Consider the following 27,157-nt stretch of genomic DNA (forward strand, 5'->3'; position numbering starts at 1 on the left):
CACTTCCTCGAATATACACACAGCACACATTCAGTCCTACAAATTCTAATCACTGAGTTTTAATTCCTGGCGTATGAAATCTCAAAGATTTCTTGCGACAAGATTATGAGGACACAGTCCACTAGGACACAGGGACTGTAAGACCGAGCAAGAGAACTCCATGAAGTGAAACGTGAATAGTAGACACTGTATGCACTAGTGTGTACATGTAATTACTACACTGCTAATGCCCTGCTGTTTATTAGTAGCTCTACTAAATGGAACCTGTGAATGTTGTGTTTTTTCATTCACCACTTTTAGGTGTGTGTCACACAGAATGTCTTATATGTTTTCTTTTTCCCTTACAGCTCTCAGCAAGCTAGCAAGGCAGAGAGTGTTTTCACACTCTCAGCTGCACAGCAAGATCACTGTGCACTGAACACTTCATCAACTTAAGCAGTTGTGGTAAAATAAAGCAATATTACCCAACACAGATGTACTGTACCTGCAAAAAGATAAGGGAACTTTTTTTAAACTTTCTAAAAAAAAGTGTGATACTGTGATATAGATTTTCAATCTTTCAATTTCCGCAAATCTGAAAAACCTGTACAATGGCATTACTGTTGTTTAGTGATGTAGAATAAACAGATTTTTCTTTTTTCAGTTGTTCTACTACTGTGTGTCACCAAGGTAGGAGAGTTTGTAAAAATATACTGTGTTGCCACTACAACTGTAAATGTATCAAAGTGTGAAAAAAATAAAAAAAAAATCACAATGTTAAATCACACAAGAATGCACATTTGAAACACTTCCTAGGTTTAAAACAAATTACTCTGATCGAAATGAGAAAACTGCATGTTTTGCATCTCTGTATACCAGAGGGTATGTTATATTATTTCTACTTGCTGTTTAAGCGACTGTGTTCAGAATATGCCGATTTTAGAATTCAAAATATTTAATTTTTTTGTACCGCCACACCACTGAGTAAAAATCTTTTTTAAAATAGGAGAAAATATTAAAAACATTTTTAGAGAACAAGGAACATTTTAAAATTATTTTAGATATTTGTGCCCGTTTCATTTTAATAAAATATCAATGAAATACATTGTTATTATAAATGTACTGTACATATATAATATGTATTTATTACAGAACAGTCACCTGAAATACTTTAATGTAAACACTTCAAATAACCTGCTTTGGGACAACCGCTAATATAGAAACAAGTACATTTTAATATAAAAATGAATGTTAGTAAGGTTCAACTGAGTGTTAGTAAGTAAGGTTCAACTGAGAAAGCAGATTTTAATATCTTTCAATTATCTCTAAAATAATTTAAGCTGCAAACATGTTTTGAGAATGCAGTCACATACTATAGTCTATCTTAATGTGTTTTAAAATTAATTTTCTCAATTAAATTTTTATATCTTTTAAAAAATCTAACTCGAATATGATTAATATTAATTCCAATATTTAAAGTAAACCCTTGAACACATACAAAATACCACAAAATATGCAGATTAAATAAAAGATATGAAGCATTTTCTCACCTCAGCTGGATTCATCACATACTCGGCAGCAATTTGATATATCATGTGGTAAGTACTACAAAAATCAAAATGAAATGTAAAATATTCTATTGAAATGTCAAACAACTGGCTGCAGGCATGTTGACTACTCTTAACTCTTAAATTAATACATTTGATGGATTTCACATGCAGAAAACTTAATTTACAAATGATCTAGACATACAAAAGCAGGAGACCAAATTTGCACACAAAAACAACGGTACAATAAAAGGCAGCATTTAAACGTCTGCTATCATCAAACAAAAATTTTACAAATCAAAGATGTTATTAAACAATCTTCATTCCCTTCTTCTCTTCCTTCTTGTTTCTCTGCATTCCTTTCTCACAAAATTCCTTTGGAAATAACCTTGATCGCAATATTGACACCTGTCATAAGTTATTGCATTACAAACATTTCCAATGACACAAAATGATCCGCACTGGAATCAAAAGGCAATTTATTGCTTGCATTATTGTAAATGTGTAGGGTTTTACATGTACTTAAACCTCCACTTGGTTTCTCTTCACTAATCCAGATTACAAATATTTATATAGAACATTTTTCCTGTCAACATAGGAATGGGCATTTCTGGAATTTGTCACTTCCTCTTCTAGCAAACGGGATGCCTTGCCTGTTTCCTAGATGTGTTCAATGGCTTGCCAGTCAGTACCAACACAGATGACAGAAGTTTAACATTTCAAGAATGAAACATTTTTGGACCAGCAATGGAGCTTTAAATGTGCCCGTTTCTATTTAAATTTCGATCACCTTCCAACGTGCTGCAAGCTCTCTGGAAAATCTGGACTGATATGCCCCTCCCCACCACCACCCGTCTTGAATGGGATATCAACCTCAAACAGATGTCACAGGAGAACAAGGAGACAACTTGCCAGGGCCGAGAGACTCTGGCAGTGTGTCTGAGCTGAATGGTTTCAAGCCCCTGGAAGGGGCCAGACGCTTCAGGGATTTTAACACTTTTAGTTGATGTCTTTGGTACCCAAGCTTGGGTGGTGCCTTGTACCATTACAGAAAGAAAACCCTGTCATAAAATTGGTCATTTTTGACAATAATCGTGCTGAACAGAATTTCCCCATCAATTTGCTGCAAAGCAGACAGAACAGACAAAAACTGTTTACACTCTGTTCACATATTTACCACTGTTTCTGGGAGGGGGGAGAGAAATTAGGACCAGTCTAACAAACACGCCAGGTTCTTGCGACATTTTAAAATTGCACGTGATGAAAAGTTACTGGGAGGTTACGCAAAGCATCAGTTTTACAACATGACCAGTCAGCAGGGGAAAATTTGAAACGGCAAAGCTTAATCTTGGAACGCTGAAAAAAAAATAAACCTCAATCCAAGTCCCAGAAGAGCAGCTGGTCTATTCTTCCCTAGACATTCCAGGCTGTCCAACATTTACACCATCTCAAATATCCTTAGCTAAATAAATGCTAAAATAATTTATTAACTCATTGCAAGAGGAACCTCGTTGGACGCTGAGTGCCTTATTTTACCATCATGTGCAAAATGTCTCTTTCCAACAAATCAGAATGTTTCGTACTTTCTTTTCTTTTCTGGAAAAGACAAACAGCTAAAGATTACAATGTAATTCATCTAAGAGTTATTCTTAGGAAGGGTCCTCTACATGCTTATATGAAACACTATCTTAGCTGACTATGCTCCATAGTTTTGGTACCTACTTGGGACCTGATACATGGAGAGAGGCATTCTGCAAAATAATCAAGTTTTACACCAATTTATAGTCTTCCAGGTATGGTACATGTGTTTTCACTATAACATACAAACTGTACTCTGTACAGCTTAAGCAAACCACGTCACACTGGACACCTTAATAAATTCCGTATTCAGAGCTCATTCGTTAAGCCCTAGTCTCTTCTTAGCCTTCCCTTCAAGGAAACCAATGATAGGCCTGTCGAGTTCAGCAGTACTAGAGATAATCTGACAGTCAGAAATTTTAACTATTCTAACTCAGTGAAGGAGAGATGAATTCATTTATTTCACTAATAGACCAATATTTATTCAGTAATCTAAAAATCCAAATAGCTGTATGGACATATATTCTATATGTTTTCAGGACATTGATTTTAATTGTAGTAGGCCAACTGAAAATCAATTGATCTGCAATTTAAAAAATCTAAGCCCTATTCGCCATTTCATACTATGCTATCTTAATCCAAATACTATCTGGGCAAACAACATAAAGTCTTCAAGAAATCTCCTATAGCACAAAGTTACAAGTTGACATTGTAATTTAATATATAGCACACATTCTCTTTTAGCTGTAAAGTTTTTGAATGCCATCCTCTGTATTGATCTTTATAGATTAGCAGGTATTTTTAATTGTGGCAGTGTATAAGATATGAAAAGTCTTATAAGACAAAAACCCATTTGACCTAAACAAATAACGTAACCCTGTAGCTAAAATCACTTTAAATGTTGGAAGTGATGTTTAAGGGACATCTCCAAAGCATTGAAACTACCACTGAAATCAAAATTAAAAAAAAAATTGGCTACTGACAATTTTTGGAAACACAATTTAGTCAAACTGAGTCAAACTCTTGATTTCCAGTTCAATGGGAAAATATTTAATCAGCACTGAACACGTCCCAAGTTCTCATATCTATCAGAGTTCATCAATTCACACGTTCCATTGTTTATTCCTTAACTAATGGTGCCTTTTTTTCATTTGGAATCTTAGTAAGTGCAACTTACCACCCGAAGGGAGGTGATCTGTTTCAAACTGTACCTATCAATATCACTTCCTTGGCATGTGTTGCAGCACAGATGGTTTAGGATTTACTTTTCTGCCAAGCAGATGGACCTGTGATGTACTTCAATGATCACAACAATGTGTAAGCCCAAATACAATTTCAAAAAAGGACTGCAGAACTTGAAAATCACTATTATTACTGGCTGCTCTCCAAAGACTGCCAATTCTAATCACTTTACAGCATTTGCATATTAACTTTTAACTACAGAAAAGTTAAATTTAATAAAATAAAGACATGAATTCCCAACTCATTTGTTAAAAGGCACTGAATGTAACAGTGCAGACATAATTAAGAATTAATTTCCTGATGAAGGAATCTGAAGAATGAGTTCATAATGTATATTAATTGATGTTCATTTTGACAGCTTACTTCCTGTACATTAGCAAAACATTGCATACTGCAAAAGGCTGTGGGGTGTCAATGAGAATTATTTTTATAGTTGTTTTTTCAAGATTTCCTGTAAAAAAACATGGATTTTTGGTTTTCTGTTGGAAATCAAGTTATTTTTTTACATAATCCTACATGTCAAAAGGAATTGAAAGCATGATCAGTGGTTCTTAAATACTTAAAAAACATGTTAAGAGACACTTTGTTCACAGATAATTTAGTAAGTTAGTCTGCAGTTTAAAATGTAGAAACAAAGAATGGTTTCATTGCCTGTAACCCAAGTAGTTTTCAGCAGTATGTACTCAGGCCCACTTTCTCAGTAAGAAACCTTATCTAATCCTGTTTCATCCTTTAAAACTGCCTACAGACTAATCTCCAGGGACAAATCTAATACATTACGAAAAGGGGAATATACTCCTTTTAGGGTGAATAGACAAGTTGTTACTATGCTGCGTGAGGTATGAATAACATTATAAAGCTGCCTTTTACTTTGTAAAGGAAAGTACATCTCATGTTCCAAGGGAAAAGACCTGACCTTATTTCTTAGGTTAAATTCTTTGACCTCCTGGCATATCCCAGGACACCTATGTTACTGTTATATTTGGGTCTTCAACATCTTCCAAAGTAAACACAGAGCAAACACATGTAAACAGATTGTTTTAATTGCGGATAGACGGTCTCCATTTAATTGGGTTGTGATGATGGATGGGCTCCAAATGGAGAAAGCAAAGAAAGATTCTTTTTCACATTTTTTCCCTGCACTTGATTTTTTTCTACCCATTACCTGAAGAAAGATATTCTACAAATCAAAATCACAATCAAAACCTGGGAATGTAGGCAGCCAGCTTTAATATTCATTTGCTATTTTAACTAAACTGTATTTCTGATCACACTTTCTGTCTACAGTATATTGGTGGCAGCTTTGGCAGTCAATACAGAATAAAAGAGATGGATTTAAAAGAATATAAAGTCATTCCTCTCTGTTGATTTCATAACTGCAGATTGGCTCAATGAGTTCTGCTTGTGCATACCCTCTGGAACTAATAAATGCAATCACGAAAAACAAAAGTATGGATTGTTATATAGTGAGCACTGTATCAGAGTATTCATTAGGTCTTTATAATTTTCCAAAGAATGGACAGGTCCTTCCTAAAATAAGAAAAATAATCCATGGTTTAAACTAAATTTCAAACTCTTCTGAAGACAACTAAACTGCTATTCACTCAAAGACGTATTTTTGCCATCTATCAACAGTGTGTAGACGGGTCAGTGGGCTTTTCACACTCGCCCAACAGTGAAATCCATGCTGTGCTGTGTAATTAGACCAGAGTAATTACCAGTGTCATTTCAAATGACCAGGGTTTCTGCGATATTATTAAAATGTAACTTTATAAAGTCAGGTTCGCCAAAGGTTCATTGCAATTAATGAAAACAAAAAAAAATCCTGAAAAAGTTTTTGATTAACATTAAGCTTCACTTTCCTTTCTTTAAAATAACCAACCTTGGGTTTTGTTATTTATAAATTACTTTGTGGACCTCACCTTCCAAAATTATCTTTCAACTTGGGGGGGAAAAATACAAAAACAATGGTCTTTTGACATTAGGTGTTATTTCAGTCATCTGTTGTTAAATCAGCTTAAAAACAAGCACAGTTTAAGGGTAATACCATGCTATTACATTTGAGTAGGAAAAAGAGATTGCATTATTGAATTCCTTGTAATTTGCAGTTTGGAAACCCTATCCATGCTAATTAAACTGAGCACGGTGAATTGCAGTGTGTTATGTCTAGAGCTGGGATTGATGTGTGTATTCTGTCAGGGTGTAAGGTTATCAGCTAGGATAAACAGATTCTTCTTATGAGCTTGGCAAGGATTACCTATATTTTTTATTGTTTTTATAAGTCTTACAATGTAATGTTAATACAAATGACATTGATTAATGAATATAAAATATAAAAGCACTACACTGATAGATCTTTGAACATTCCTAAATAACAATCACTAACAGAAAACACACAAAAGATAGTTATAGAAGGTTTTCCAACAGAAGGTCTCATATAGTCTCCATACTGTAGTTAGAGTCACATTGTTCAACTAGTTTGTGGTCACATTTAAATCTTTCAGAATACTGGAAATACTGTAGCTCTTAAACCCAAATTCTATAGCTGCCATATTACAGCAAAGTTAACCAATTTAATTATCGAATCTTTCTGTAGGAAAATGTGAATTTTTAGACTCACGGTTTAAAGATATCAACAGAGACACTAAGCAATTTAATTTCCAATGCTAAATATAATGAGAGGTGTTAAAAATAAAAAAAACGACCACTGGAAGCAATCGCATTTCTTTTTTTTAAATATCATTCAGCGTACAGTATTTCCCATGGTATAGCAGCCCCAGGTGTCTTAGTCATAGGCACTGGTGCTGAGCTTAGTCATTTTGTAAACACTTTACAGATTTCATTTGTGGTAGAACTTCCCTCAGTCTACTCTAATAGGGGATGGGGGTTACAGAGCTTCTGCAGTTGATCAGACAACAAAAGGTTGAACTGACAGAGCCTTAAAATGATCTTAACCAATTCTATGCAGGTGTTAAAACAGCTAGCACTCCAGAGCTGGCATTCTCTACTAAATGTCAGATTGATTGTCACTAATCCTTTCTTTAGATAAACAGGTACAGGGTTTGGCTGTTTTCCAAGTATACTGTATATCCAGAAATCAAACAATTTGGAGCGAATCTTCAGGTGCAAGACATTCACTGCCGCATTACATGGGGAAGAAAAGGCATCCAGCTACACAGACAATCACGTTTCTGTGAGTGAGTCAAACAGGTTTTCCACTTTCACTGTAGTTGCAGAATAGAGGTTTAGGCATTTGCCATGCAAAAAAAAAACGCTTTACAAAATCTCCATTAAGCGTTATGGAGAGATGCAGCAAGATAATGACGTGATTACGAGGAAACAATAAAGTAACCATTTATAATCCATTTCGAATGGCTTTACAGTTTATGAAAGAAAAATAATCTGTCTATCTTACCTTGCAGAAGATATGACTTGCAAAGAATGTTTCACTGACATTGATCAGAGTAACTTGAGGTGCCTTGCTAATTGTACTGCTAATACAATAGTTTCTGAATATGTATACTAATATTTTGACTGTTGAACTGGGCATCACTTCTGCCTGCCTTGTTCTGCTACAAGCTCCAGTTAGATGCCATATGCAAGCTATCATACCTTCTCAGTATTCACTCCTAGTTGACTTAGGATTCGAAAGAATGCAAACAGAAATCAATAAAGTACTGTACTGGGAGGCTTACCTAGTTTTCCAACAAAACAGTACTGCCTGTGAGGGGGACTTTATTAAAGTCTCGAGAGGGTGTGTGTTGTGATAACCCAGTGAACTCTGGGATTCCACCAGAAAGCCAGCAGACCTCAGTCAAAACCTTCTTGTTTGCTCCCTCTTCGCATTTGGCACAGGATCCTGGCAGGCCCTGCCAGCAAAAATTATATGAATATCCTCTCCTGTGTTTACTGAAGGTCACATCCAGATTGAATAAAATTTACAGCTGCACTCCTAATGAGCCATGACGCATCCTTGGTAAGCCGAGCAATTAGGGGCCTAACCCGGCCGCTCCATGGTGAAGCTCACTTGGGTGCCTGCGCGAGCGGGCCACATGAGGCAGTGTTACCCCGGACCAGGCCCAGAGATGGAGCAGGTGGCAGTGTGCCCCAGACATCTCCCACTGCTTAGCCCGTGGACAGCTCTTCGGCCCCGAAAGGGCCACCCTCCTGGGGCTCCACTCCGACAGTGCTGGCCAGTCGCAGCCCTGCACTCTGGCTTGATGAGAATGTAAACACAAGTGATTTCATGTGATGTTGTGTGCAGCACTGACGTGGACACCTGAGCATTCCTGTCTTGTCTCAGACCCAAATTAAATGCAAACTTCAACACAACCAATCACAAATTCCTGTCTATTCTCAGGGGGCGGCAGCTTTCTGTCATCTAACCCAAAGGTAAACTGAAACCCTCCGTAAATTATCAGACATATAATATGCATGATTTATGATTAACCCCGGCCTCTCTTTGTTTTACATAAGGCTTTTTCAAGTTAAAGGAAAACAAAACAGAAGAATACTTGGAATGAGCCTCTGAGATGAAAGGCTCTATGTAAATGTTCTTCTGAAAACGATGATGATGTTACTAGGTTACCATGTTGTACATCAAAGGGGACATGCCTAATTGTTTTAATTCAGTTGTCACGTGAAGATTTAAAACAGCAGATCATGCAAACCAGCATCAGAAGATAAAAACTAAAGTCTTCATTCCCTAAGCTTTAATTGTATCTTTCAGGAATACTATTTTCCCAACACAAATTTATTAATGTAACTTGACCCCCAAGGCCTTTGCTATCAGGCTGTTAGTCATAGTGAGTCACACCACAGCCTGTCTTTTTACATTAATACAAATAAAAAAAAAACGGTACACTGCTTATTTTTTTTAAACATGAAGATTTACAATGCTAAGACTTCCACAGTGTTTCCAAATTGAATTCATGAATCCTATGGCAGAACCACTCCCTTTTCACAAGAAAGTAGCAATAATTAATTAATTAATAATAATTAATTCACTTAGTCACTATGTCTGTTAAATGATGTTTGAAGGTTTCTACCCGACAATTCACATATTAGATTTTATAATTCAAGCTTTTAAAAAACACATAGTAAGATCCTGTGTGTAATGGTGATAAAAAAAAGACTCACCATTTATTTCTGTCAGCAGTGACTCGCAGTGGCACATTTCTGGAGCCTGGATGCTGCATAAAGTCAAATGAAATTAACTTTTAAAACTGGAAAGCCATTAGACTAACATAATATAGAACAAAATGAGAAATAGTACATTGGGTCATTGTATGGCATTTGTCATTCTCTCAACATGCATATCAAACAATGTAGGTAGTATCTTTCAAAAAAGAAAGGCCACTAACTGCTTACAGAGGCATAGTGTTCTCTAAGGCCATTCTAGTCTGCGGCTGTGATTTAAATTATTTTTTTTTTACACTACAGAATGTATTGTTCCAAACATACCATGGGGCTATGACTAACACTCTGGTCTGACCCAATGTGGTTTCTAATTTAGATGAAGAGGCTTTCACATCAGAAAATAGTCATATAAAGTGAAATGCCCATTAGGAGGTGCAATTAATGACCCTGAAATCGAGTATAGGTTTTAACCATATCATTTTTTTCTCTGCATGCCAACATCAGCGCTCTTTGTTCAGCAACATCCAAAGAATTTCCACCAGATTGCCGGTGAACAGGTTATGATGCACGTGTAATAACTCAAAGTGCAGGCAATGCCCTTTTCCCACCCGTTTTATATCCCTCCCCTGTTTTATTCAAAGGTGAAATGATATACATTTTTTGACAGATCTATGAAGCCACTAAAATAGTTGCGTATACATTTATGTAACTTTCATATACGATACCTGATATATGTATCATATGTTGTATGTATAACATACTTAATGGAGTTGAAAGCAGACATTCAGGAGGAAGGTTAGATCCTAAACACACTTCCACTCAGCTATATATACAAGTCTCAAACCCAGGACTTCCCTTCTCTCACACACCCACCTACCCCATCTACACCCTTGCAGCCATACCATAGCTCACTCCTCCCTGTAGTGGGGGGGGTTGGACAGCCTTATCCTCACAGCTTGGCTGCCATTCCCTCAGCTAGGCAAGTTATTCCAATTATACTTTACATATTTCATTCCTCGATTGCATTCATTAAGATCTAATCAAACTACTGAATCCATTCTTACTGTAAAACAGAATGGAATAGGTGTGGGAAGGCCAGATACTGTTTTCTCAAGTGCATGTTCTTTCAAAGATGATGAGATATGATATATGATGAGAGACATTAAACATGAAACAACAACTGGAACCAATAGTATTTGTTGTGTTTTTAAAGCCTTGTGGTACATACTGTACAACACTACAGTATATCAGCGTTACTACCATCTAACCTCATCTTATCAGATCTCAGAAGCTAAGCGGGGTTGGGCCAGGTCAGTAATGTAATGGGAGACTATGAAGAAAAACAAAGTTGCTGCTGTAAATGGTGTCGATGGACCAATTCCCCATTACAGTCTAAGGAGAAAACTTGTTGTAGAAGCTGCCTTCTATTGAGACACTAACCAAGGCCCTGACAATATAGTCAGTCAAGTTCTTTTCAAGATACCAGACAGATTAAACTGGTGTCCTGGGTAAATTCCATTCTGCGTTTTCACAATCAGATGTCCATTAAATTCCTCCTTGATTTAATTGGTGAGGTGATTTCTCATTTCTCCCCCTGATCTGCATGGGGTGCTACCACAAGTCACCCTGCTGAAAGCTGCATCTCAGTGGTAGATGAAGGAGGTCCTGTCCTGCATGTAATACACTTTGGGATCCTTTGGGAAGAAGACCCCAAAAGTGACATTTCTTAGCATTGTTACAAAGAAAGAACAGGAAGCATCACTTAACAATATAGGATATACATCCAGGATATCTACCTGTTGCTGACGCATTTATTTGCAACGTAAGAAGGCCACTTATCTCGAAAATTGTTTTTGGCTATAACACAAATTATAGTAACAACATATGCAAAATCACGACTAATAAGCCACTTACTTTAACATTAAAATCTGCCAATTCCATTAACTGGTCATGCTGCCAAAACCAATAACATAAAGAGGCACAAATCACACAAGTTCTTATAAGAGAGGTTTCAAAGAAGAGCCATCTTGCTTGTTTGGTAGTTGAGTATCAAATTTTGCACAAACCTCTTCTTAAAAGAGCCCAGCATTTGGGCCTTAAGTACTGGTCTGGGACTCCTGTTTCTGATCTTTACACTCCCTTCAAGTGCTCAGCGCTGAAACTGGGCTGAATAAACTGGAGAGTGAACTCTCGGTTGAATGGACTTTGCTTTCAGGGACTTCGGATTTAACAGACAAAGTCTGTTAAAGCAGACCGGACTTTCCCCCATAATAATGATGAAATGCACAAATCTCAAAACAAGATAAAAGTAAATATTACATAGGTTTAAAACTCAGGAATTAAGATGGTGCCCAATCTAATAGAGGTAAGCTTATGATGGGTGCTGTTTGTGTCTCATATGCTTTATTGGATTTTATACAGTATATTTATGATACATGTACATACAAAAGATCTAAGAAGCATATACATTTTTGTCATATGATAGTGTGTTTATAGGCAGAAAAAAACATACATAATTCTACAATAAAGGACACCCCTTTCCCCTTACTAATCTGTTAAACAGGGGGTTAACAGACAGGAAGTTAAAATTAGTTTAATTAGCTAACTCTAGTCAAAACAGGTATATAAGTTAAGACTATCAATCACCAAACTGTTGAGTTGAATGGATTTTTTAAACTTGTTAAAGGAGGATTAAGGTAATGAATAACTAGCATAAAATATGAATTACAGACGTTATTAAGATATAGTATGAACATGAAGAAAACACTTTTAATCATGGAACTGGTTAATAAGTTGTAAAGGGTTAATAAAGTGATGTTATAATAATAAACGGCCATGAATAAAAAAACAATTTTATTAAGTAATAATAATTATTACTATTATCAATTAATAATGATTCCTTTTATATAGTGCTGTTCATCCTATATGGTCCCCCAGAGAACTTAAGATATACTGTAGGAGGGAGCCTACTTTATCCACTCCTGAAGCACAGTGGCCCCACCACACAGCAGGTCAGGAGTGAAAGCAAGAAAGGCCTTATCCTTATTCAGATTTAGACAGCACTTGTAACCTTCAATGACCAAGTAGTCGGGACTTCAGTTTAACATCTCAAGGATTGTGAGTCCTACAGCACAATATCCCCTGTCACCATTCCAGGGAATTGGTTTGAAATTCTGGGCCAGAGTGAAGAACAGCCAGGCCTTCTCATTAACACATCCTCCTAACACATGAAGAGATACAGGTACTGTACAGTATGTATCAATACTGGGATAAATCACACCACAGCTTTACACTAAACTTGGGGCCAACATGCAAAATGGAAAAAAAATGGCTTCTTACTTAGAAACCTTAGTACCCTGTAAGGCATATCATTTTTTTGTAAATACTTCTGCAGTATCGCTTAGTTTTAATGTGATCGTCCACAGCGATGCACAAAAATGTACAGCAATCGTTTCATTTGAGTGGTGTAATTAAAGCCGATTAGTTCATACTGCTAATCTGGATATTTTCCTGATTACCATTGTAGAATTGTGAATTGCGTTCACAGTGAATTGGACTGTATCTATTGCAATTCTACAGGTCACCGGAGGTAAATCCGCTAGCCAAATGAACTAATAAAAATAACAGGCCTACCTAAGTATGTAAACAGACAGGACACGTCTATTTGAAACTTAAGGTTCCTTCCCATGAATCCAAGCTAAAAAAGACCCTTTTAAAGGCATCAGATTTCTTGAATCATGCGGTACAGACAGAAGTGTTAGATGCACCTCACTGCTCCTCTATTCACTTGCAACACCTGACACTAAGTGAGAACAGTGAATAATTCCGAGCCAATCCACAGATAAGCATCACGAGGTGTTGCATCCCAAATTGCTTCTGCTGCTGGAAGTTGAGCAGTGAGACCATTTTGAATCCTTTGCCTGTGATCAGCATGCATATAGAACAGGGAAAAAAATGAACAAGCCAGCATTTGGTAGCTTGTTCTCACAATGCACACATTTTCTATTGATCAGCAAATCAGGCCAATGAGCAGCTTTAATCAATGAAATATACAGTGAGGTTTATTTAAACTGTGGAGGCATTTACAGTAAGGGTGCAGTATTTACAGAAATAAACAGTAATACCTGTCTGATTGAAGTCTTGCTAATGGGATAATTCTGCATGGAATGACTTAGATATAAATCTGAATAATTTGTGCTCCACACACACATTTTTTTTTGTTTTCCTTGAGTGTTAAATTCAATAGGTTATTTTGAAGAGGTGTGATCTAGATTTTTTAAAGAGAAACAGAGAAATATGATGATGAATATCTGATAAACTGACTGAAGTCATCTATGAAGAAATCTAGGATTGTAAGTGAAGCAATTTAACAATTCAAACTCAGGAACAGCTGCTTGAACTTGTATTTATGTCCTCTGGAGGAATTAAGTTCAGAGAAACCTGTCAGCATAAGATGAGCTTTTTTCACACAACACAATGCTCAGGATTTTTGTTTGTGACTCTTAATTAGAAAACTTTTTTATTTAATTAAAAATAGTGCTGATGTTATAATGATAAAATAATTGCAGTACCCCCGAAGCATGATTTAATTACTAGTTCTTGCCTTTCATTTCACTGAAACAATTAAGGAATTTGCATGACCGAGAGACAGTGTTTACCAAGTGGTAATTAGTGTAATTTCAAAACAGTTGTTCTAGGACACTTGTGCATATTTAAATTATGGAAAGAGTTTTGAAATTCATGATCGATTTTTGCTTTTCACCTGAAAGAAAAAAAATAATATTCAATTTCAAACAGGTACCCAAAAAATACAAATGAACCAGACAAACATATGCTCCAATGGGTGGTGAAATACTGCATTCCTTATGGTTTATTTGATGGGGATTGCCATTTTCAATGAACTTTATAATTTTCACAAGTGTGGTTTGGATTTGCTTTGTAGCTCCGCTTCTCCTGCTTATTATACTAGGTTATAAAAAGTACTGCGCACTTGATTTAGCTAAAGCAATTCACCATAGAACAGAAAGTCATCTTCTGCCACCGTTAATCAGATGAAACTTCACACACTCACAAAGTCTCATGGGATATTCCTGGAAGGGAAAAAGATCCCCTCCTCTCAATTCTAATCACTCCGCCCTATCTGTAATACCCTCTGAAAATTGTTAATGACATAAAATGACACTTGAAGGAGTTCCTCGTTCCTTACAGCCTCGTGGACAGAGTTGCTTTGATCCATCAAACAAAAAGCTTCACAAGGCTTCATGGCTTCACGAAACCGATCAGGATTACAACAGACTGGATTTGATCTGTCAGTAATAAGTGTGGAGTAGAAAACAGAAAGAGTCTTTAGCTGGGGCCTCCTCAGATTAGCTCTGGGTCGGGTGGCAGAGATGGCGATAGGGATACCTGTGTTGAACCGGCTTAGGAACACAAGAAAGAACAAATAGAATATTCTTCACACAGATTCGCTTTAGGAGGGAGATGGCTAATAGGAAAACAAGAAATATAATAAGACATCGGCAAAAAGTATTAAATACTAAAGTACTATATTCTTAAAGCTGATTTTGAGCATGTAGTTAAATAATAAATTAACCATAACATTATACTAAAAACAGTAGCCATATCTTCATTTATTTAAACTAATTAAATTTGGACTTGAGAAAAAGAAAGAAACTTATTGAGATCACATGAAAGACTTTTTTAGAAGAAGCATGTCAGGAGATTCTTAATGTCCATTTTCTGCTACACAACCCTGAAATTCTTTACCTGATCAACACTTTGGGCTGGAATTTGTGTTCCTCTGATTCACAATTCATCACCACCAAAAAGTCATCAAATTACATGGTGCTTTCAAGCAAGAAGCCAGCCTGGCAGCTTTTCTGTAAGAACATAACGATTTAATCAGAAAAGGCTTAAATTGACATATAATGCCAACTGTTTGATTTTGAAAGGACTTCACAGTCACTTAGGTAATACTCTACCACATTTTAGATATTGTTAAGAATGAGCAATTCCTATGTTCATCTTAGGATATTGATTAGGTCTTCTTGACTGGAATCACCCCCCTTTTTAATTTGCAGTGTAACAGCAGTCAAATGCAGTACTGCAAGCAAAGCCAAGTCATAATTTATTATTTAAATCTTTTACCATACCAATATACAGAATTTGATCAATTCAAAACTTTAAAATGAACCTAATTTAGTAGAATCAGTAAGAGGAATCAGGAAATACCAGGAACATAAAATGAGAAATATTACACTGCTTTCAGAATCCTGACAGATTCCAATTTAAACCAAAAAGATGAAATGAAAAAAAGGAAAATTTGGCAGTCATGCTAGACTACACTGTCAGCATGGTTTTCAGACTTACCTACAATAAAATGTATTGACAATTGCAGCTATGAATTATGAATTATGAAATCTGCAGTTTCATCATCTCTGTAGCACAGAACAGTACTCTGATATGAAGCAGTGTCACTACACTGCAAAGCAATGAAAATGGATACCTTAAACCAGGATTATTTTTAAATACAAACAAAAACGGAATTCCTGCGTTCCAATGAAAATTAAAACATATGAACAGAAATCCACCTAAAACCTGTGAAAATACAAAAGGATAACAAACCTGAAACAAATAAGCAGAGCATGCACCTACTGTATGAAGAAGAGGACCAAAAGACCAATTAATCATCAACACAATTCAAAATAACAAAAAATCAATATGTTAATTCAAGGCTAGCAGTGTATTTGATGCATCGCCTTTTAATGTGAAACTCCCATGCCAAGACGATATCAAAGAAATAACTGTTGCCTTAAAAGAACGATGAAAAGAATCAAGTTTTCTCCCACCATCATATCTTAGGAAATATTGCCGTGCCCTACCAATTAAACCAAATAATTTCAGAAACCAACATTCTAAATCCTGTCATTATCTTTTACTCCTTTGCCTTTTAAATCCTCAATGCCATTAGGTAATTCCAAAATGTAATGTGGCTGGATTTGGATTATTAAAGATTAAAGTAAATGAAGCTAATGGACACCCTTAGGGTGCTGTGATGTATGAAACGCAATGCTCTGCTAGCACTGGCACTACGACAGACAGAGATAAAGGCTCAGCAGGATGCAACAGAGGGGGCACCACTCTCAGGAATGGAATAATAGATTTGCTGAATCTTTACCATCTGGTGTTTGTTTAATACACACTGAAGGTCAAACGGCTACTGATCCTTTTCTCCTTTAGTCCACTGACTATAGGAAAGGGAGGAATCAATGAATTTATTGATACGACAGGATCCTCTTTTAGTGTTAGCTCAATATGGCTGTAACAACAACCTCATTACTATTTTAAAAGTGGCCAGAATAGATGGCTATAGCTTTTATTTGTTTTGGAGACATTTTTGGCCCCCAAGCAACGCAAGTTACTGTAAGTGTGTTTTCCCTGTCCCTCCCCCCACCCACTCCCTCTGTTTTCCCGTAAAAATATTAAGCATGTTCAACATCTATCTATATTGGAAAAATATTGACACCGGCTCTGCTGATTTTGGCCATGTCTGAGAATCATTGACTATTCTGTTCTCTGCTTTAATGTCATACAGTAAAACAGCAAGATAAACTGAAGGCCTAGTATACGAGAAGGGAGAGCTGAGGTGCACCACAAATGTATGGGAAACGTCCGCTCATTGATACCATCTGCCTTCTGCTTGATACCGTGTTCTATGATCTGAATTTGAAAAATGCATCCATTGACTTTTAATATAAATACTTTTACCCTCCGGTGTCAGTTTGTCTAACACATTGCAAAACACTAAATGAAATCAAGCAGGAAAATGTTCAGATGTTTGTGAGAAGAATTGTTTGTGCTGCCATCTCCATTAGGCTGATAAAGCTAATTAAGACTAAGGATGTGTGACATACAGAGAAGACGAAGGTTGGTCACTACTCTAATTTTCTATGCTGATGTGCTCTTGGGATCATCAGTTGTTTCAGTACTCAATGCTACTGTATCTTGCCAAAGGAATTCCTTTACTTTATCATTCACCTAATAACTGTTAATTAACAGATTTCAGAATAGTTGATGAAATTACAATGGTTAGCATTAGGCTTAATAAATTCCAGAATACTACGTGGGATCCAACTGATCAGCATAGCTACAGTACCTCGCATTGGATGGATCTGACCTTACAAAGCAGTTTCTGGACTTTACCAATTCGTTCATGATGATAGCTGTCAAGAGTGTTAACAGGTGAAATGGGAAACATTAATGTTTAAGTAAAAGCTGGTTTCCACAAAGGCTATTTAAGAATTTAGGAAGATTTGTCTCTGGGGAACAGTGTGTAGAGCTAGCCAATTGACCTCTGTTGCTGGGCCTGCTCTATCATTTCACTGTTGTGTCTCATTTCCTTTAGCTCTTTCTAAATTATTTTTTCCAAGAAACACCTTGCATTTACATGTCATGAAGTAATAAAGTCGGAATCAATGCAACTTTATGCCACATTGAGTGAAATAAATGATTGATATCGTACAACAGCACACAAACCCCGTGGGATAGAATAACCAATCTATAACACAAGCTTAAAAAAGGGTTGAATAAAACTAAATAAAATAACTTCTTATTAATTAGAATGAGATTGTGAATTTCTGGCAAATGAACACTGTGTGAGGATAGTTCTCCGGTATTTGCAGAGTCTGGTGCTGGATGCGTTTCTCCAGCACAGACAAAAAGTCTGCTGTTGCTGTCTAGTTTCAACCAGGGTGAGCGACTTGCCACCAAACTGACCACAAAGGAAGCAAGGGCAGAGAACAAAACCCTGCTGGAAAACAATGTCTCTCATTAGGGTAGGAAAGAGGTTTCCTCTCCCTTGAGCCTCTCTCTGCCAGCAGGGAGTGTGCAGTGCAGTGCAGGGCTCCCTGGAAGACAAAGCTGGGATTTAGCCTCCACAGGCAGGAAGAAACCTGATGGTTGATCCTGAAAGGTCACAAGCAAAAGTGGAGGTTCGCACAAATCTACTTAATGAGCTGTTAATAAATCCCCCGGCACTAGGTGATGCCCCTTGGTGTACAGCTGCCCAAGCAGCGCAGTCTTCAGACGATGGCTTCCAGGACGTCATACTTCCTTTGGGCGATGGTCAGTAAGCCCCCCTAACAGAGAAGTAACGAAATGAAAACAGACTCTTTTAACCCTTTTAACCTGTATTTCCCCCTACTGACAACTATTATGAAGCCAGGTAGAAAGCCATTATTAAAGGCTCGGAGGCTGTCTGCAAACAAACACAGGCTTCTTTTACCACACTGTAATCCTACGGCTCAGCCCTGAGCTCCAAGCCACTTTGGGTTCTCTTTGTTTTTTGTTTAAAAGCCTTTTTTACCCTTGTAGCAGCTTTACTACTAATATCCCACATATTCATACTTTAGTGTAGGCATGAACCATTTAATGAATACAGGAAATTCTAGGATGACAGCAGGTCTACGCAGAAGTCAGAAACGCACACAGCTGCATAGACACATTAGGACTCCGATAGATTAATATGGACTAGGAACTTCAGAACCTAAACAGTAAACACTGACACTAAAAAATGGCTGAGCCTGGTGCAAGTGAAATGGATGCAGTGGCTCTGGGAATAACACAAACCCAAGAAGCAAAACTTTTTTTTTTAATGAGAGAAAAAAAGGATTGTTATTGTTTGTTGTCCACAGTTGTTTCAAAGCTTTAATCATCTCTTGGAGAACTTCAAACCTGAAGACAGCCGTTTCGGTGTGAGAATCAGTGTACCACTTTTCACTGCGGGAGGCTATATGATGCAGCTGATGATTAATTTTAATTAAACACATTTTGGAAAATGATATTGACTGTTTGAACCCCTGGTGTTTTAATTGCTTTAGTGCTTGCAAGCTTTAACCAAATTTTGTCGTAAGCAGGAAATGTTCATAAAACTTACACGATTTAGCTGGTCAACTGGCTAGGTTTATTTACCACTTGTAAAATTATCAAAATTTTTCTTTCTCTTTTATGGGTTGTGGGATCTACCCAGGCATGTGGTTGAAACTGGTACCCTGGCTTCTATCAAGACGCGACTGGATGATATCTTCACATCTATTAGCTACTAATTACCAAGTAGGCTGATAAGCCGAACAGCTTCCTTACATTTGTAACTTTTCTTATGCCCTCAAAATTAAAAATTTGTTTGCATTAGTACAGTAACCAAAAAGCACAATGCCAAACGGGACTCCACCAGGTCACCAGGAGACTCTGAAGTGTTGATCTCCATGATAATCGCATATTGGAAGTGTTTGTGCCATCAGTCTTAAATCAGGATGCTGAAACCAAACCAATTAAAAGAAACATGGATTTTCTGGCACGTTATGGGGCTGGACACTTCATCAAAGTAAACTGAAGCAACAAGATGTCAGTCTATAAAAATTAAGGAAAATGAAATCCCGCCTTTCCCAGTTCCTTGCTTATGAATTTGCAGAAGAGGTCTATCAGATTAAAGAGAAGACTCTACAGCTGCAATCTCCCAGAACCAGCTCAGGAATATTATGGGTATGTACAGTACAGCACTTTTACACAAGCCACTATGTCATGAATTTAGTTTGCATTCTGGTAGTGACCATTCTCTGCACAAAATCATTAATCACATTCAAGGTTTTAAGTTCTCCAGGTGGGAAAAGAATTAAGAAAATATAGTGTCTAATACTGAAATGAAATACGGACTACACACCCTGTATTATCAGTATGTATTATCATACATCAGTATGTACTAATGGCCTGACAAGAAAGGATTAGTGGAAATGATGAGAAACAATAGCTGCTACAAAGAGGCTGAACCTAAAGCCTCTTGAAGATTCACCACAAAAACAAGACAACCCCAATCACCAATTATCTCTCCTTTGTTTACATGCTGAAAAGTTCAAACAGTTTAATGAGAGGATTACCCCTACTTCAGCTCTGTTAAGGGAGATTAATTGATATGTTCCTGTTGGGGTTTAACCAGGTGGGGCTGGGCTGGCAGAACCCATTGTGAAGAACACTGTGCTCAACAGAGCAAACGTCCTAAAGCTGCAAACAATCAAAGTGAGTGAACTCAAGGAAAGTCATCATGATGCAAAAATAATATTCTTTTTGGCACAAACTCACTACAAGGTTCTTTCAGATATGTGGATCTTACTACATACATTTTTGTATCAACCAGCCCACAATAATATATTAAATCCAAGTGCAAAGCACAGTTTTTTCAACGTGGAATCACTCAAGAATATTAACTATTTGAGGAAATACAGCCAGAAAGTAATATTTTTTATCCTAATTATTGTAACTGCAAAACAACTACAGTGGTGCAGCCTATGGAGGAGTATGGACTTTTCCTTTATTCACATTTAGAACAGAAAACAATCCACTGTATTAAAAACATGCCAGCCTATTCAGTTATGGTTGTTTTCATTTTATTTTTCTCCTCTTTAGGAACACCATTGTGGGTGGGGATGAGAGGGGATGTTTTATTTTGTACTGGTTTTTGATTATTTAAAAAATTAACAATAAAAGTATAAAAGGCAATTAATTTAAACAAAAAGGAAAAGAGTAAACTTGGAGCTATAATTCAAAGCAACCAACAAGAAATAGCTGCATGAGGAAAACAATAACTGGGTGTTACAACCAATTTAATCCAGTAGGGTTTCCAAGAGCTCTGTGATGTGATAACATCTTCATAGCTGGCTGAAGCTGAAGTAGCAGTCAAGTGTAAACAAGGTGTGCAATCCATCAAACGAACATTAGAGTCAGATTTTTAAAAGCAGTAGATGTAACAAGGGTCATGTAATCCAGCAAGAACCCTTCTGTACAAAGACAGATAAAGATCATTGGGTATCAGGCTATGCAGTAGAAAGAGAACCACTCCTTCTGGCTCTTACAGAAGACTGAAAGAACGTCTATTTTTAACTAGGTCAACATTCCTGAAATTCTGGATGATAAACCACCTTTTCACGAATTTCACATAACAATACAAAAATGAAATACTATCTAATGTCACTAGAACACAAAGTACAGGCATGGAAACAGTGTAAAGCCAGCCCACAGCAGACATCTAATTAATTGCAATAAATAAACTGAAGTGTTACTCCCTCAAGGGAGATGCAAGGTAATCATTAAGCGCCTACAGCTCCACTACATGAGAGATCTGGTAGAGAAGTAAGTATTTATCAATTTAACCAGAGCACTGTGGTCAAAAACCAAGTAGTCAGAATCTTATGTCTCTTTGAAGTAACAACACAGTGTGCTCGGCTCTCAGTCACTACACTGGGGCATTGGTCTGAAAATACTGGTCCAGAGGGATAAACCCCACCTACTGGTCCACCAATCCAATTGAGAGCACTTTGGTTTTCCTTAGAGGTGTCCCATTCCACAGGTGAGCAAGACCAGTCTTGCATTGCTTCCCAGAGCAGACAAGATCATGACATAAAGAAGGAACACTGGTGTCAAATCAGCACCGTCTTTGATGACGTCTTAAGACCAATGTAGAAGAAGAGTTTTAACAAGGAGAATCCCTCAAAAAACAATAAAGTAGAAGAGCACACTACACAGTGGTAGGGCCAGACAAGGACCACAACATTGCACATATGGTACCAAAACCTACTTCTCCAGAAGGCCTCTCCAGAGATTGTGGTGATAAGGATAAAGTGGAGATGGAACATCAGGAGGCTGAGAGCCCAGAGTGCTCGAGGGGATGGATGGGGAAACAGAGGAACTGAGGGAAGAGCTGCATAAGGACAATTCAACAATGAAATGAGGCTCGGTAGAGCTGTGTGTGTTTACTAGGAAGAAGGCAAAATGTTCAAGTCATCATAATTAAAAAAAATCCGACTGAAGAAATGTGAAGTCCTGTTTGTTTTGGAGTGTTTAGCCATTTATTTTGATTAAAAAATGTTTATTGTGAATATAAAACAGAAAACAAAGAATCGCTGCTCAAAAAATCTTCGTCTCTCTGTATGCTGTACGCAGAGTTTCTTCTAAACGTTACTAACATATAAATAGCAGTGCTATATTTAACCACCAGGTGGCCCCACTTCCATGGACAAGATCCCATTAAAAGTAAAACGGGAATTTAAATTTAAAATCGCGACCCATGTGCGCATCAGGGTGGTCGCGATATTGTTTTCCAACGGATCTCACATGTTCACACATTCAAAGTGAGACCGACAGACAGAAAACGATTGTTCTTTATGAAACCTTGAAAAAGAATGAAACAATGAAAGAAAATGCACTGTTCGCTTCAGAAGTAAAGGCCATTTGCTGTACTGTGGCATTCAGATGCAGAAGGTTATAACATTCAACTGGACTAAACTGTGCTAAATCAACACACCATCCTACAGTAAAAGCCATTACACCAACTGTACAATACAAATTGCAACAATGCACCAGGAAGGCCTAGAATAAGGAGCAACTTATGTTGTCAGTAGTAAAATGTAGATTCAGATAAAAGCATTAAAAGGTCTTCTGTCAGAGGTCAAAAGCACCTCACCTCTGATGGAAGAACTACAATAACTCTGTGCACTGGAATTCAGAGGTTAAGAGGCACTCTCAAGATTGGAAGGCCTCCCTAATGACTTCAGTGGTGCTACTAAGATAGCCCTTGAGGTGTATCAACATGGAAAAACAAGAAAGCTCAGTTACAGATTTCCTTTTTGTTTCTTTGAAACCACTGCAAGTCAGGGAAAGCAATGAATAAAGATAGTATAGAATTGCCAATAACTTAATTTAAAATCCGTCTACTTGCAAGCAATTTGTCTTCTTGTGTTTTTTTTTGTCTTATTCAGGCACAAAAATGTGGAAAACAGCTTTTACAAACAACAGAAACTGAATCCCAATAAACGAGCAAAGAAAGTTAAAACCGAGTCCCTTGGTGATGTAACTGTAAGTAGATAAATGACGGTTCCTATTCCAATAAAAGACCATTACTCAGAGGAAGTGGAGAGCTGAACTGTGAGTGATTTAAAAGGCCTGTGTAGCTTTCATAGCTGAAATACTGCACTCAATGTCTGTCCCCTTTTAACATTATACTGTTTTATTTGTGGCCTACATAACAAATACGCGCAGCTTCGATGCCAGTACTTCAGTACTCAAGTCTGAGGGCAAGGTTCATCTGATCAGTTCATCTGTTTGCAGCATAATGCATTTATTATTATAGCCAATTGAAGACCTTTACATTTGTTATACTAGTATTCACCCCCAATAAGCATGTTATAATTTCCTTTTACAGATAACCACTGCGATATGTATGAGGCATAGCTCTGCTAAAAGTTTGGGCTATTACAAGGGAGCTGTTTAATAGAGTAAGAATATTCACAGGATGCACTTACTGTATGTCATTCGGCTTCAGCTGTTTGTTTCAGCTCCAAACAGTTTAGAAGGACAAGAAAAAAAGAAAGAAAATGTTAATTAGTACTGTACATGCACAGCTTAAGCTCAGCGTTAAGGGAATCAGTGCAGTGCAGTGCAGTATACTATTTCAATAGTCCGGTACATACTGTAGTCCAAGAGTGATTCACATCATCCTTTTCAACAAAAAATGTACCATACCTTAAACCATGCCAAAAACAAAAAACTGAGCACTAATGAAAAAGAAGATATTTCACCTGCAAGCCATTCAATATCTCTGTGTATGTAAGCACTGTATGTATTTTATATACTATTGGGATTAAACACGTCTTTGAGATGGAAAACATTGATCACCCTGAAAAAGAAAATGGTGGAAACAGCCTTTTAATTAATGAGTGGGGTTTTAATTCCATGAAGGATCACTATTTGAAAATTTAAGGACTGATAACCTGTCAGCTATTAAGAGCTGCATGCCCTTTAGCTGAAGAAGGAGAGAAATTCAAACAGGCAATAAGTATTTTAAAAATATTACTTGTATTGAACAAATACAAATTTTATTGACTCTTATCCTGGCAAACGCAGTTAACCTTATTGATTTAGATAAGCACATTAAAAAAGCTTAGCGAGGAATGTTTTACCACAAGCCACTATAGTATGTCCACTGTGTCAGCTATTCTAGCCTTCAAAACCTGTAAGCGCAGCCTAAGATTGAATGTATTGATCCTCTTAAATAGCCTGTCTTTAATAAATACTACATTATCACTGCGAGCCTCTGCAGTCATGTTAGGTGATCAGGGAATGCAACTGTAATCAGAGCAAGTTCTTTGAAAGATAATCTTTCCCCATTCACCTCCTCTGAGACACCCATAAAGGAACCAGGGGACAACAGTAATTGCTCCAGTTGCTCTTATGAAATCAGTACTTAAAGGGCCTGGCCTTGCCGGCTTTGATGAAAATATTACAAATTTACTTTATGCTATCCAGTGTAACAAAGAAAAACTGATTGTGCTGTTGCAAACTGCTGCATTTTCTCAAACACAGGAGGCCTGTCAAATATCTAACTGTTGAGGAAAAAAAGGATCTGATTTGACACATTTTAACATGGCTTCGATATTAAAATAGGGACTGTAACTACTGCAGCTAAAAATCTTTTTAAATGTGTTTTGTTCTCTAGATGCACTACATCTTTCGCTAAAGCCTTAAAATGAGAATTGTATTCTGTAAATCAAGCAAGCTTTTATAAAAACATTAATTCAAAGCAGAGAGTTCTGGCAAAATGTGAAATTCAGCTGGTAATGAACATTGTTTTGATCAGCGGTGTAAAGTAATATAATCATTATGATAAGATGCAACAGCCGTTTGTATGCTAATCTGACACTGCAAGAAAAAAAACTGCAATCTATTCGCAATGCTTATACTTCATTATGATAAGCCAGTGGATGGCAACTCTTGTAAACACTGCAGAAGTACAGTATGATGAAAAAACTGAACCAATCTGTATTCAATGGCATTAAAATAAAATCATTTTTTCAAAGAATGGACTATTTAAATATGAATGCATATAAAATACAGGAATGAAGATAAGCAACAATCAGTGGATTAGCAGAACTAAGACACTAAGCAAACTCAGGGAAAACACACTGCCGATGCATTAAGGGATTCAGATTTGTGTGTTTTCCTGTGACCTCTCCAAAAAAAGCCTTTTACTGTATTATAAGAGTAGCATTCAACCCAATGGGATCATGTATCCGAAGAAAGAACAATTAGTAAATGACACTAAAATGGTAAAGAAGACAAGTTTTCAACACACTAGAGGACAGCTGTCCAGAAATTATCAATTGCTGAAGCAAACTGGTTGCTATTAAATTTTAATGTGGCTTTTAAGGGAAGATTTTGCTTATCAGTGAGATAGAGTCCCAGGGAAAATATTGTTATTGATTCCATCATTTTAGATGTAACTGATCCTTTAAGTAATTTTTCTGGGTTTCAGTGTCAGTTTTTAAGTGTCTGCTTGGGCTGAGTGAATCATTAAAGGGCATGTTCATTTAGAATTCTCGGCTTAATGCATAAAGTGTTCTCCAGTGCACTCAAAGTCACATCTGTTGAAAGCAAACACATTTATTCCATTGAAGTAAAAACCAAAACATTGACTGTACAGCAAGGGAGGGAGTTAAATTATGAAAATTAAAAGCAGTTGCAAGCATCATAATTGATCTTTGAGGAAAAGTGTATTTTAAAATATTGATCAATTTTACTGCGTGACAACACTGCCATGTTAAGAAATGGTAAATGGTGGGGATGAGCTGTTTAAGGCCTCTGTTAACACCTCAGTTCAAAAGCATGGCTCCAGAGAGCTCACATCACTGGCGTGGCAGTGAGGTGTCATAAACTAAGCCACTGCCTAGATGTGCAGATAGAGCTTATTTGCAGTTGACTAATCCCAAACATTCTCATTGGTACGGAATTAGCAACTGCAGTAGTACTATCAAATTTTAATATCTCAATGTGAAACCCTCAGTTTTCTTCTCATATAGTCATATATCTATATGTAATCTCCTTCATTCTATAGATTATGGTTATAAATGACATTTAAGCCTGAACAACTGGATGGAATAACTGGCAAACTTGCATTTATTAAATGCAATGAATAGTAAGGTCAGTTTTCTATGACATAACAAGAATCTATTGAAAAAATCTATTGATTATTTAACCAAAAAGTAAATACCTTAACAGATATTCAAGGGTGTTCAAAACATCCTTATAATAACACTTTGGCACAGGCTTTTATTTCTGAAACTACAAAAACCTCTGGAGTACTTCCTTTGGTATTTTGTAGGCGTGCTAGTCCCTAGGCGCTACTTTTTTAAGGTTTAAAACATACTGCAGCTTTTGCTGTGAGAAAATATGATTGAGAATCAGAATACTGTGACAACTGTTACATTATATACAGTGTATGACATATATATATGTAATACACAAATAAGGCAAAAGAAAAAACAGGAATACGCGAGATCAACTGTCAGAGCACTAAGAGCACAACCTTACATTTTCCTGCAATCAGTGCTCCTCTGTCAGGGTATATGAGACCTGATATAGAATCTTCATGCATAATTGAAGCCTGCGTTGGTAGGCTCTTTTCCATCTCCTAAAGGTAGCTTATGCTGTTGTGATAAATGAAAAAACTGTTTTGCAGCTGATGGCTAGCGTTGTCAACTGGATTACAGAGACAGAAAATAGTAGGATGTTGTAGAATCTGTAGGTTTTGTTACATTCACTTTAAGGTCAGATATGATTTTGTATCAAAG

The sequence above is a fragment of the Atractosteus spatula genome, chromosome 9, assembly GCF_055471065.1.
Source record: "Atractosteus spatula isolate fAtrSpa1 chromosome 9, fAtrSpa1.hap1, whole genome shotgun sequence".
Taxonomy (NCBI): Eukaryota; Metazoa; Chordata; class Actinopteri; order Semionotiformes; family Lepisosteidae; genus Atractosteus; species Atractosteus spatula.